The sequence below is a fragment of the Sardina pilchardus genome, chromosome 8 (assembly GCF_963854185.1).
Source record: "Sardina pilchardus chromosome 8, fSarPil1.1, whole genome shotgun sequence".
NCBI classification, from domain to species: domain Eukaryota; kingdom Metazoa; phylum Chordata; class Actinopteri; order Clupeiformes; family Clupeidae; genus Sardina; species Sardina pilchardus.
Window position 1 is genome coordinate 6,400,669 of NC_085001.1, and position 12,002 is coordinate 6,412,670.

Below are 12,002 nucleotides of genomic sequence, written 5' to 3' on the forward strand. Positions count from 1 at the left end.
CACTGTTCCTGTGCTGTAATACACTGGGTGTTTTGGAGTGACATAGACGTATTCACGTGTGGTGTGGATTTTCTGGGCCCTCTCCCCTCTGATAACCCCTCGCGACCCGGTAAGCTCCAGCCCTGCTCCTAGCGCCTCCATTCTGCATAGTGGGCTACTCGAGCCATACGGCGTGGTGCGCAGCCAGACGGTCACTGTGTGTAAGAAATTACGTATTGTGCATATTACATTTATTGTGTGTGCTTGCCCTGGTCTGCCAGGGGTGCAACTTGCTGTGGCTTTTTGATTGCCCTGTTTTGCTGGGATTGCGTGCCTACTGTTTGTTGTATACCTATACTTGAGTGTAATAAAAGATTGTTATTTTTTTGGACTCACGCCTCTGGTTTGCTCAGTGATCACGAACCTGTGTCCTTCAGTAGTTAAATTTAGGATACATTTTGGGCTCAATTGGTAAGACTCCTGTGGTGAAACTCCTCAGGTGGCGTAGTCGGTCATTATTTCCATCTATTCTACTCTCCTTGTTACATTTGGCGTAGTCGGCATAGGATCACTTGTTAAAAACCAGAGACGTGTGTTACCTTGTTTTACTGCTTTCTTGACCAATCTTGTTCTCTGTGGTATAAACAATTGGGGCTCTGTGGATCTATGTGCATTTGTGTTTAGTAGAGAGACAAAGCAGCAGCCTCATTACCAGGAACTCCAGAACCTCCCTTTAAGGTAGGGCGTATTTTTGTTGTAATTTGCTGTTTTGACTACTGTCAATATGGAAGAGGAATTGCGGCAGCTCCGTGATATGATGTCACAACTTAAAACAGAAAATGAGCGTTTGCGTCAGGAACGAGCCGCGCAAGCTGGCTCTAACCCAGTGGCACCTGCACCTGGCCCAATTAATCAGACAGAACGACTAGTAGTCATTCCCAGGGACAGGAAATGTCCTATGTTTAATGGTAGAACAGGTATAGGTATTGTTGAGTGGGCGGAGGAGGTACAGGCGTGCATGCGGGCTCGCCACCTATCTGCAGCTGATCAGGCTTTCTTCATATTTGATCATTTGGAGGGGGAGGCAAAGGAAGAGATTAGATACCGGCCCAATGTAGAACGAGGGGACGCTGTTAAAGTTGTGAGCATCCTGAAAGAGCTATATGGCCTCTCCCAGTCATATGTTACTTTGCAACAGGCATTTTTCTCCAGGCAGCAACAGGAGGGGGAGTCATTGCAAGAATTCTCATTGGCTTTAATGGCTTTAATGGAACAGGTCCGGCAGTGTGCTCCGGATGGTGTGCCCAATGGTGAAGTTTTACTTAGGGATCAGTTCATAGAACATGTGTTAGACAGCGCCTTACGCAGGGAGCTGAAACAGTTTGTGCGTGGTGAGCCCACTGCCACTTTGTTGGTAGTGCGGGGAGAAGCTATTAGGTGGGAAAGGGAAGGTTTTCCGGGAGGTGCTAGAGGACGTAGCTTCTCTCTCCCTTCTGCTTATGGCCTACAGTATGCGGTGCACAGCAATTCTCGCCCAGCCTCTCCAGTTACTTCTCAGGGCTCGGAGCTTGGAGAGTTAAAGGCCTTGCTGAAGAAGCAGCAGGAGCAGCTTAACCAGCTCACACAGACTGTAGCTACGCTGCAGACATCGGTGTTGCACCGTCAGCCTCCACGCCATAGCCCCCCTGTATGCCGCAGGTGCCAGCAGCCAGGGCACTATGCCAGTGATTGTGATGGGGAACGAGCCCCTCCTCGCCCTCGCTTCCGTTCCGATGCTGGCCTGCCTTCTAATGTAGCCAGGTCCTCCCATTCGGCCCGCCAGCCGGAAAACTGAATCCCACTGGGCTGCAGAGCCACAGCTCAGATGGGGTCTCTACTGGCTCTCAGGTTGGAACAGTCTCTAAGCTGATGTCATCTTGTCCCAATATTGATGTTTTGATTGGTGGGGTTAGGGTCCAATGCTTGCTAGATACAGGATCGATGGTGTCTACAGTAACAGAACATTTCTTTCGTCAGCAGTTTGAACCATGGGGCCACGAGCGGTTACAGTCTTGCCATTGGTTACAGCTTCGGGCTGCCAATGGCCTTGCAATCCCGTACATTGGCTATTTGGAGCTTGATATTGTCCTGTGTGGTAAGATCATCCCGCGCTGTGGGATTTTGGTGGTGAAAGACCCTCATGGGGCCCCACCCTCTGTCCCTGGAGTTCTAGGGATGAATGTCATTAGCCGATGCTACCACGAGCTGTTTGGCGTGCATGGCCCCTCCCTGTTTGAGTCTCCCTCTAGAATAGACGCTCCTGGCCCTGTCCTTGACGCGTTACAACAGTGCCACCAATCTGCTATTCAAGTTCCGAGGGTTGACACGGGCCTCGCTCGGGTTCGAGGTACGCGGACTGTGCGTATACCAGGTGGCACCATGAAATTTGTAGCTAGTACTTGTCCTGAACAGCTCGCCGACTCCGCTGCATTTTTCGAACCATTAGAGTCTGGACTGCCAGCTGGTCTCCTAGCTTCACCATGTCTCATTCAGGTCCTAAAGGGCACTGCATATATTCCAGTGGTCAATGTTGGCATGACAGATGTTGTACTTTACCCACGCATCAGCCTTGGGTCATTGACCGGTGCTCAGGTTGTTAGCTTACCCACGGGTGTAACTGAAGTGAGCTCCACTACAGCTACTGTCTTCTCACAAGCGGCTACCAGTTCGGTGCAGGACCGCATTCAGGCATCAGACTTGACTGCTCTGTCAGAACAAGAGCAGGGGGAAGTCAGGGATTTACTCCAGAGATATAGTTCTGTTTTCTCAGCCCACGAGAGTGACCTAGGTTGTACAAACCTAATTTCACATGACATTCCCCTGCTAGATGAGGTTCCCATCCGGCAGAGATACCGGCGAATTCCCCCGTCAGAGTATGAGACCGTAAAGGCTCATATCAACCAGCTTTTGGAGGCACAGGTAATCAGGGAGAGCTGCAGTCCCTACGCCTCCCCAATTGTATTAGCCAAGAAAAAAGACGGGACCCTTCGCATGTGTGTGGACTATCGCTCGCTCAACAGTAAGACCAGGAAGGATGCGTTTCCTCTCCCTCGCATTGAGGAAAGCCTTGACTCACTGTCTGGTGCATGCTGGTTCTCAACATTGGACCTCGCCAGCGGTTATAACCAGGTTCCGGTGGCAGAGCAGGACAAGCCTAAGACAGCCTTTTGTACGCCATTTGGCCTGTTTGAATGGAACAGGATGCCATTTGGGTTATGCAATGCCCCAAGTACTTTCCAGCGCCTTATGCAAAGAATGTTTGGGAAACAACAAGGTCAGTCATTACTTTTGTACTTAGATGACATTATTGTCTTCTCTGCCTCTGTCTCCCAACATCTGCAGCGTCTGGAAGTGGTCCTAAGTAGGCTCCACCAAGAAGGGTTGAAAGCTAAGTTAGAGAAGTGTGCTTTCTTTCAAAAGGAGGTTAGTTACTTGGGGCACATTATCTCAAGCCAGGGGGTTTCCACAGACCCGGCTAAGATTGCTGCAGTGGCTGAGTGGCAGCGGCCCAATCACGTGTCTGAACTGCGATCCTTCTTAGGATTCGCAGGTTATTACAGGCGGTTTGTGGAAGGGTTTGCCAACTTGGCTAGCCCTCTGCACAAGCTGGTGGCTGAATTGGTTGGCACCAAGTCCAAGCGAGGGTCTGGGCGGGCCATAGCGACATCATGGACACCCCAGTGTGAGCAGAGCTTCGAGACCCTAAAAGCAAAGTTGATCTCTTCCCCCGTACTGGCGTATGCTGATTTTTCTCAGCCCTTCATACTGGAGGTTGATGCCAGCTATGACGGCCTGGGAGCCATCCTCTCCCAGGAACAGGGAAGTGGCATTAAACCCGTCGCCTTTGCCAGTAGAGGTCTCCGGCCCACTGAGCGCAACATGACCAATTACAGTTCGATGAAACTTGAATTTCTTGCGCTCAAGTGGGCCATGACTGAAAAGTTCAGGGAATATCTGCTGGGGCAGAGGTGTGTGGTCTTCACAGACAACAACCCGTTGAGTTACCTCCACACTGCCAAACTGGGGGCTACGGAACAGCGATGGGCAGCTCAACTTGCAGCGTTTGACTTTGAGATCAAGTATAGATCGGGTCGTAGCAACGGGAACGCTGACGCATTGTCCCGCCAGTACCTGTCCAGCCACAGCTTGGGGGAACACGCTCTTCCTGGCACCGCTGTCCCTGCATCCCTTCAGCAAGTTTCTAGCTCACTACCAATGGTGTCTGCGTCCCAGTCTATGGTCTCTGTTCTGCCATCTCAGTCTCCTTCTGACCTTCGCTCCTTGCAGGCGGCTGATCCCCTCCTGAAAGAAATCTTGGGGTTTTGGGGGAAGCGGGTACCTCCGACCCCAGATCAGAGACGGAAGATCTCCAGAAAGGCGGTGCTGCTAGTACGCCAGTGGGACCGCCTAGTCGAGAAGGAGGGCGTTCTCTACCGGCGGATCTTCCGTCCGGATGGGGGTGAGGAAAATCTCCAGCTCCTTCTCCCTTTAGTCCTTCAAAAGGACGTGTTGACACAATTACACGATGAACACGGCCATCAGGGCATTGAGCGGACCACAGAGTTGGTACGGCTGCGATGCTACTGGCCGGGGATGTCCGGGGACATCAAGCAATGGTGCCTGGAGTGTGAGCGGTGCCAAGTGGCTAAAGATCCCAGGCCAGTACCACACAGTTTCATGGGTCACTTATTGGCATCTAAGCCAAATGAGATCTTGGCCATAGACTTCACATTGCTGGAGCCATCTCATGGTGGGTTCGAGAATGTCCTTGTCATGACGGACGTGTTTAGTAAGTTCACACAGGCTGTCCCTACCAGGGACCAGCGGGCATCCACCGTTGCGCAAGTCCTGCTGCATGAGTGGTTTTATAAATTTGGCATCCCAAACCGAATTCACTCTGACCAAGGCAAAAGCTTTGAAAGTTCTTTACTCCGTCAACTTTGCTGTTTGTATGGGGTGGAAAAATCTCGCACAACCCCTTACCACCCTGCAGGGAATGGGCAGTGCGAGAGGTTCAATAGAACTCTCCACAACCTGCTTCGCACCTTGCCAACATCACGGAAGCGTGACTGGGCCTCCTGCCTCCCACAGGTGCTCTTTTGTTATAATTCCACCCCTCACCAGAGTACAGGGGAATCCCCATTCTTTCTGATGTTCGGACAGGAACCTAAACTCCCAATAGACTTTCTCTTGGGTCGGGTTCAGGACCCAGTACCAGGAGAAGTACAGGATTGGGTAGTCGAGCATCAGGCCAGACTTAAGGTCGCATTTGAGGGAGCCCAGGAGAGGCTGCTGGCCGCAGCCAGTCGCCGAAAGGAACGGCATGATCAGCGCGTCCATGACGCACCCCTGCCGGTGGGACAATTGGTCTATCTTAGGGACCACAGTGCCAGGGGTCGGCATAAGATCCAGGACATCTGGAGCTCTGTGGTCTACCGGATCCTGAAGGCTCCTCAGGGGAAGGGAGCAGTCTATACAGTAGCTCCAGTGGACAACTTGAACAAGGTGAAGCATGTCCATCGTGAAATGTTGAAGGCGCAGCTGGGGCCAGAGCCCCTTGAGCCCCCTGCAAGGCCCATCTCTCCCCCAGAACGAGTCGATGGTGCCAATTCCCCCCATGACCAAGACCTATGGCTGTTGCTCCCAGGAACTAGTGTTGCTTCCTCGGTAATAACGCCATCCTTGGCGGCGGGCCAGGGGCCCCCTACCGAGATCCTGTCCGAAGGCAGTTTGGGTCCAGACACGACCCTAGGGCCCTTAGATAGTCCTCAGCCAGCCGTAATCCTCCACCCAGCAATTGAGTGCCCTGGCCCTAGTTCCCTGGGTCAGCGCCGGACTAGGCGCTCCAAGGCAGGTCAGCACACCAACCCTTACAATCTCCCCCGGTCGGTGCACCCATGTGAGGATGGGACCGAGGGTAGGCAAAGTCTGGCCCCCACCACGCCGTCGATTTAGAAATAACCACTAGGGTTCTCCGCTTTGGTGGAGCTGTCGTCGGGACGACGACAATAAATGGGGGGGTAGATTGTAACGGGATAGATGGTAATGTGATACACTGCCCTCTGGTGGCGTCTTAGCATTATCCTCTTCGCTGACGGGTGCGTAATTACAGGCCCTGCTATTTAAGGAAGCTGGCCTCCTGGCGTTGTAGGTCTTCCACCTTTCCCAGGAGGAGGGACTTCCTGGTTTGGTTGTTGGAGTTCGGTTGTGAGTGAGAACCATTACGGCGGCAGGTAAGCGATTGCTGGTACTCTCGCATGGTCTGTCGCTCTAGCGCTGAGCTGTGACTTCCCATTTGTTTGTTTGTTAGCAGCCCTGTGCTTTAACCCGGTGTGGATTGCTAAACGCTCGGATTCGGGGGTTGAGAACGTATCGGCTCAGGTAGGCTACCTTTGCAAGGTGTTTACATCTCTTCCTTTGCCCGATTAGTTGTCCTGATCCCTTTGTTTTATTTAGCCTGTCAGCTGTAGCGAGCAGCAGTAGCAGCATCGGCCTTATCTCGCCACCGGTAGTGGGAGACGGAATCACCAGCCATTCGGTATGTACACGGATATTTTGTAACATGTCTATTATTAGAACGAGCCGTATCGTAACTTTAGCTTTTACTATATCTACAGATTGGCAGAAGCATCGACGGTGTTCGTGCTGGCCTTGGGCCTTTCCACAACCTATGAGTCTGCTGCTTTGTCTCTATTATTTGCTTCTGTGCAGTTACGTGTATTTAATACTCGAGGAGGCCGTCTGTCTGAAGACTCATCAGAACGGTTCCATACGGGTATCTCCTCGCTGTGCATGACCCGGGCTTGTGTTTGTTAGTGGGTCCCTGTCTGTTAGTAGCCAAACGGCTACTGGTGCATTGTCAATGTATGTCATGCATGCCATGCCTGTGGAATGCTAACTGGGCCTTGGCTATTGTAATTACTGTGTGTGCGTGTGGGTGTGTGTTTGCATGTGTGTCTGCTTGATCGTGTAATGGTGCATGCTGGTGTATGTGGAGATACATGTGGGTATGCTGGTGAATGCTGTGTGGGATATGCTTGTGAATGTGTGTTTAATTGACCTCTCTCCCCAGTGACCCGGGGTGCCCACCTAGCCCTGTGTATCGCTCTGCGAGACGGGAAGATTTTGCCGGCCATCCTATTTAAGATAAGTCCTTGTCTGAATAAGAACAACTAATACTAGTGAGTCTGTACTGTAATCCACGCACTATGGTCTATTAATTATCCTCTCTCTCTCTCTCTCGCTGGACAGGAGCTGTGAGCCCAAGTGGTGGCGGGGTGGCCTCAAGGTGGTGGAGTCCCTTCACTGTTCCTGTGCTGTAATACACTGGGTGTTTTGGAGTGACATAGACGTATTCACGTGTGGTGTGGATTTTCTGGGCCCTCTCCCCTCTGATAACCCCTCGCGACCCGGTAAGCTCCAGCCCTGCTCCTAGCGCCTCCATTCTGCATAGTGGGCTACTCGAGCCATACGGCGTGGTGCGCAGCCAGACGGTCACTGTGTGTAAGAAATTACGTATTGTGCATATTACATTTATTGTGTGTGCTTGCCCTGGTCTGCCAGGGGTGCAACTTGCTGTGGCTTTTTGATTGCCCTGTTTTGCTGGGATTGCGTGCCTACTGTTTGTTGTATACCTATACTTGAGTGTAATAAAAGATTGTTATTTTTTTGGACTCACGCCTCTGGTTTGCTCAGTGATCACGAACCTGTGTCCTTCAGTAGTTAAATTTAGGATACATTTTGGGCTCAATTGGTAAGACTCCTGTGGTGAAACTCCTCAGGTGGCGTAGTCGGTCATTATTTCCATCTATTCTACTCTCCTTGCTACAATATGGATCCCTGTGTGAGAAGGCGTGTCGAAAAGCAGGTTTGATCGGTGAGCAGTTTCTAATGTTTCTTTTGCCGAACTTTACCGCAGAAGGTTAGTTTCACGGCCAAATGATGTTCTCTGTCAAACAGGCTCCAGCGAGGATTGAACTCGCGACCCCTGGTTTACGAGACCAGTGCTCTTGCCACTGAGCTATGGAGCCTGGCGTCCGAAGTTAGTAGACCCAAGAGGCTTTATTGGAACCCTTGAAGCAGCCTGGGACTCTTGTAAACAGAAGGTGGTGAACAGAAGACGATGCAGGCAAAGTAGTCGATATTGGCTTTGCTGTAAAACTCATAGACAAGCTCTAGGCTCCAGTGAGGATTGAACTCACGACCCCTGGTTTACAAGACCAGTGCTCTAACCACTGAGCTATGAAGCCACAGATGTCTGTGTTTTGGGTCAGAAAATCTGTTGTGCAACGTTTCATGTGGCTGGCTATTTTGACAACTGTGTGGAAAATAAGGTCTGGTCGGCTAACCCTTAAATACGAGTAGATTGTCGACTGGTGCGCATTCTCCTGACCTCTATCACAGAAGCTTAGCATCAAAGACAAACAACGGTATGTGAATCTCTGTGCCAAAGACCAAGAAACAGGCTCCAGCGAGGATTGAACTCGCGACCCCTGGTTTACGAGACCAGTGCTCTTGCCACTGAGCTATGGAGTCTGGCGTTGGAAGAAGGTAGACCCAACATCCTTCATTGGAACCCTTGAAGCAACGGGGACTGGTGTAAACAGAAGAAGATGTAGGCCAAGTAGTTCGTAATCAGCTTTGCTGTAAAAGTCTCTGACAGGGTCTAGGCTCCAGTGAGAATTGAACTCACGACCCCTGGTTTACAAGACCAGTGCTCTAACCACTGAGCTATGAAGCCACATGTTTTGAATATAACCACTGAGCTATGAAGCCACATGTTTTGAGGTTTTGGCTCGGAAAATCTGTCGTGCGACATTTCATGTGGCTCTATTTTGACGGCTGTGTGGAAAATGAGGTCTGATCAGCGAATCCATTAAATACAGGTAGATTGTCGACAGGTGCGCATTCTCCTGACCTCTATCACGGCAGCTTAGCATCAAAGACAAACGATGGTATGTGAGAATTGAATCTCTGTGCCATAGACCAAGAAATAGGCTCCAGCGAGGATTGAACTCGCGACCCCTGGTTTACGAGACCAGTGCTCTTGCCACTGAGCTATGGAGCCTTGTACGATGGAGAGTATTCAGTGTTTCATCCAGAAATGTTGCCTGTGCCTGTCCTTTCATGATACAAAGAGCAATTGACGGAAAAAAATAAACCTTAACAGCTATCTGCGCCCCAAAGCACCATCAACCAAAAATGCATTTTCTACGGTGAATTTGTAGTGCCTTTCCCGCATGCTAATGTGCAAGTAGCTTTAAAGAAGGCACAGATTTCACAACCCCAGAAGGTAGGTTGACTTAATACACTTTATAGGAAGCTTTGAATTTATCGGGATTCTTGTCTATACAAGGCGGCGAAAACCAGAGGATCCAAGGAAAGTTGTTCATGTCAGCTTTGCTGATAAGCTGCTATGCAGGGTGCAGGCTCCAGTGAGGATTGAACTCACGACCCCTGGTTTACAAGACCAGTGCTCTAACCACTGAGCTATGAAGCCACAGATATGGCGACTTTGGGTCAGAAAATCTGTTGGGCCACATTTCATATGGATCCCTGTGTGAGAAGGCGTGTCGAAAAGCAGGTTTGATCGGTGAGCAGTTTCTAATGTTTCTTTTGCCGAACTTTACCGCAGAAGGTTAGTTTCACGGCCAAATGATGTTCTCTGTCAAACAGGCTCCAGCGAGGATTGAACTCGCGACCCCTGGTTTACGAGACCAGTGCTCTTGCCACTGAGCTATGGAGCCTGGCGTCCGAAGTTAGTAGACCCAAGAGGCTTTATTGGAACCCTTGAAGCAGCCTGGGACTCTTGTAAACAGAAGGTGGTGAACAGAAGACGATGCAGGCAAAGTAGTCGATATTGGCTTTGCTGTAAAACTCATAGACAAGCTCTAGGCTCCAGTGAGGATTGAACTCACGACCCCTGGTTTACAAGACCAGTGCTCTAACCACTGAGCTATGAAGCCACAGATGTCTGTGTTTTGGGTCAGAAAATCTGTTGTGCAACGTTTCATGTGGCTGGCTATTTTGACAACTGTGTGGAAAATAAGGTCTGGTCGGCTAACCCTTAAATACGAGTAGATTGTCGACTGGTGCGCATTCTCCTGACCTCTATCACAGAAGCTTAGCATCAAAGACAAACAACGGTATGTGAATCTCTGTGCCAAAGACCAAGAAACAGGCTCCAGCGAGGATTGAACTCGCGACCCCTGGTTTACGAGACCAGTGCTCTTGCCACTGAGCTATGGAGTCTGGCGTTGGAAGAAGGTAGACCCAACATCCTTCATTGGAACCCTTGAAGCAACGGGGACTGGTGTAAACAGAAGAAGATGTAGGCCAAGTAGTTCGTAATCAGCTTTGCTGTAAAAGTCTCTGACAGGGTCTAGGCTCCAGTGAGAATTGAACTCACGACCCCTGGTTTACAAGACCAGTGCTCTAACCACTGAGCTATGAAGCCACATGTTTTGAATATAACCACTGAGCTATGAAGCCACATGTTTTGAGGTTTTGGCTCGGAAAATCTGTCGTGCGACATTTCATGTGGCTCTATTTTGACGGCTGTGTGGAAAATGAGGTCTGATCAGCGAATCCATTAAATACAGGTAGATTGTCGACAGGTGCGCATTCTCCTGACCTCTATCACGGCAGCTTAGCATCAAAGACAAACAATGGTATGTGAGAATTGAATCTCTGTGCCATAGACCAAGAAATAGGCTCCAGCGAGGATTGAACTCGCGACCCCTGGTTTACGAGACCAGTGCTCTTGCCACTGAGCTATGGAGCCTTGTACGATGGAGAGTATTCAGTGTTTCATCCAGAAATGTTGCCTGTGCCTGTCCTTTCATGATACAAAGAGCAATTGACGGAAAAAAATAAACCTTAACAGCTATCTGCGCCCCAAAGCACCATCAACCAAAAATGCATTTTCTACGGTGAATTTGTAGTGCCTTTCCCGCATGCTAATGTGCAAGTAGCTTTAAAGAAGGCACAGATTTCACAACCCCAGAAGGTAGGTTGACTTAATACACTTTATAGGAAGCTTTGAATTTATCGGGATTCTTGTCTATACAAGGCGGCGAAAACCAGAGGATCCAAGGAAAGTTGTTCATGTCAGCTTTGCTGATAAGCTGCTATGCAGGGTGCAGGCTCCAGTGAGGATTGAACTCACGACCCCTGGTTTACAAGACCAGTGCTCTAACCACTGAGCTATGAAGCCACAGATAGGGCGACTTTGGGTCAGAAAATCTGTTGGGCCACATTTCATATGGATCCCTGTGTGAGAAGGCGTGTCGAAAAGCAGGTTTGATCGGTGAGCAGTTTCTAATGTTTCTTTTGCCGAACTTTACCGCAGAAGGTTAGTTTCACGGCCAAATGATGTTCTCTGTCAAACAGGCTCCAGCGAGGATTGAACTCGCGACCCCTGGTTTACGAGACCAGTGCTCTTGCCACTGAGCTATGGAGCCTGGCGTCCGAAGTTAGTAGACCCAAGAGGCTTTATTGGAACCCTTGAAGCAGCCTGGGACTCTTGTAAACAGAAGGTGGTGAACAGAAGACGATGCAGGCAAAGTAGTCGATATTGGCTTTGCTGTAAAACTCATAGACAAGATCTAGGCTCCAGTGAGGATTGAACTCACGACCCCTGGTTTACAAGACCAGTGCTCTAACCACTGAGCTATGAAGCCCCAGATGTCTGTGTTTTGGGTCAGAAAATCTGTTGTGCAACGTTTCATGTGGCTGGCTATTTTGACAACTGTGTGGAAAATAAGGTCTGGTCGGCTAACCCTTAAATACGAGTAGATTGTCGACTGGTGCGCATTCTCCTGACCTCTATCACAGAAGCTTAGCATCAAAGACAAACAACGGTATGTGAATCTCTGTGCCAAAGACCAAGAAACAGGCTCCAGCGAGGATTGAACTCGCGACCCCTGGTTTACGAGACCAGTGCTCTTGCCACTGAGCTATGGAGCCTGGCGTTGGAAGAAGGT

General features: G+C 50.1%; 15 non-coding genes across 15 annotated transcripts; all 15 read right to left on the reverse strand.

Annotated features, from left to right (window-relative positions):
* Positions 1–7,975: 7,975 nt before the first annotated feature.
* Positions 7,976–8,048, reverse strand: trnat-cgu (transfer RNA threonine (anticodon CGU)). The gene has a single exon. It is a non-coding gene; the product is annotated as a tRNA-Thr (tRNA).
* A 146-nt stretch (positions 8,049–8,194) lies between these two features.
* trnat-ugu (transfer RNA threonine (anticodon UGU)) lies at positions 8,195–8,267 on the reverse strand. The gene has a single exon. It is a non-coding gene; the product is annotated as a tRNA-Thr (tRNA).
* Positions 8,268–8,480: 213 nt separating this feature from the next.
* trnat-cgu (transfer RNA threonine (anticodon CGU)) lies at positions 8,481–8,553 on the reverse strand. The gene has a single exon. It is a non-coding gene; the product is annotated as a tRNA-Thr (tRNA).
* A 132-nt stretch (positions 8,554–8,685) lies between these two features.
* On the reverse strand, positions 8,686–8,758 carry trnat-ugu (transfer RNA threonine (anticodon UGU)). Its single transcript has one exon. It is a non-coding gene; the product is annotated as a tRNA-Thr (tRNA).
* A 254-nt stretch (positions 8,759–9,012) lies between these two features.
* On the reverse strand, positions 9,013–9,085 carry trnat-cgu (transfer RNA threonine (anticodon CGU)). Its single transcript has one exon. It is a non-coding gene; the product is annotated as a tRNA-Thr (tRNA).
* Positions 9,086–9,444: 359 nt separating this feature from the next.
* On the reverse strand, positions 9,445–9,517 carry trnat-ugu (transfer RNA threonine (anticodon UGU)). The gene has a single exon. It is a non-coding gene; the product is annotated as a tRNA-Thr (tRNA).
* Positions 9,518–9,691: 174 nt separating this feature from the next.
* Positions 9,692–9,764, reverse strand: trnat-cgu (transfer RNA threonine (anticodon CGU)). The gene has a single exon. It is a non-coding gene; the product is annotated as a tRNA-Thr (tRNA).
* Positions 9,765–9,910: 146 nt separating this feature from the next.
* Positions 9,911–9,983, reverse strand: trnat-ugu (transfer RNA threonine (anticodon UGU)). Its single transcript has one exon. It is a non-coding gene; the product is annotated as a tRNA-Thr (tRNA).
* A 213-nt stretch (positions 9,984–10,196) lies between these two features.
* trnat-cgu (transfer RNA threonine (anticodon CGU)) lies at positions 10,197–10,269 on the reverse strand. Its single transcript has one exon. It is a non-coding gene; the product is annotated as a tRNA-Thr (tRNA).
* Positions 10,270–10,401: 132 nt separating this feature from the next.
* trnat-ugu (transfer RNA threonine (anticodon UGU)) lies at positions 10,402–10,474 on the reverse strand. The gene has a single exon. It is a non-coding gene; the product is annotated as a tRNA-Thr (tRNA).
* A 254-nt stretch (positions 10,475–10,728) lies between these two features.
* trnat-cgu (transfer RNA threonine (anticodon CGU)) lies at positions 10,729–10,801 on the reverse strand. Its single transcript has one exon. It is a non-coding gene; the product is annotated as a tRNA-Thr (tRNA).
* A 359-nt stretch (positions 10,802–11,160) lies between these two features.
* On the reverse strand, positions 11,161–11,233 carry trnat-ugu (transfer RNA threonine (anticodon UGU)). Its single transcript has one exon. It is a non-coding gene; the product is annotated as a tRNA-Thr (tRNA).
* A 174-nt stretch (positions 11,234–11,407) lies between these two features.
* On the reverse strand, positions 11,408–11,480 carry trnat-cgu (transfer RNA threonine (anticodon CGU)). Its single transcript has one exon. It is a non-coding gene; the product is annotated as a tRNA-Thr (tRNA).
* A 146-nt stretch (positions 11,481–11,626) lies between these two features.
* trnat-ugu (transfer RNA threonine (anticodon UGU)) lies at positions 11,627–11,699 on the reverse strand. Its single transcript has one exon. It is a non-coding gene; the product is annotated as a tRNA-Thr (tRNA).
* Positions 11,700–11,912: 213 nt separating this feature from the next.
* Positions 11,913–11,985, reverse strand: trnat-cgu (transfer RNA threonine (anticodon CGU)). The gene has a single exon. It is a non-coding gene; the product is annotated as a tRNA-Thr (tRNA).
* Between the last annotated feature and the right edge of the window lie 17 nt (positions 11,986–12,002).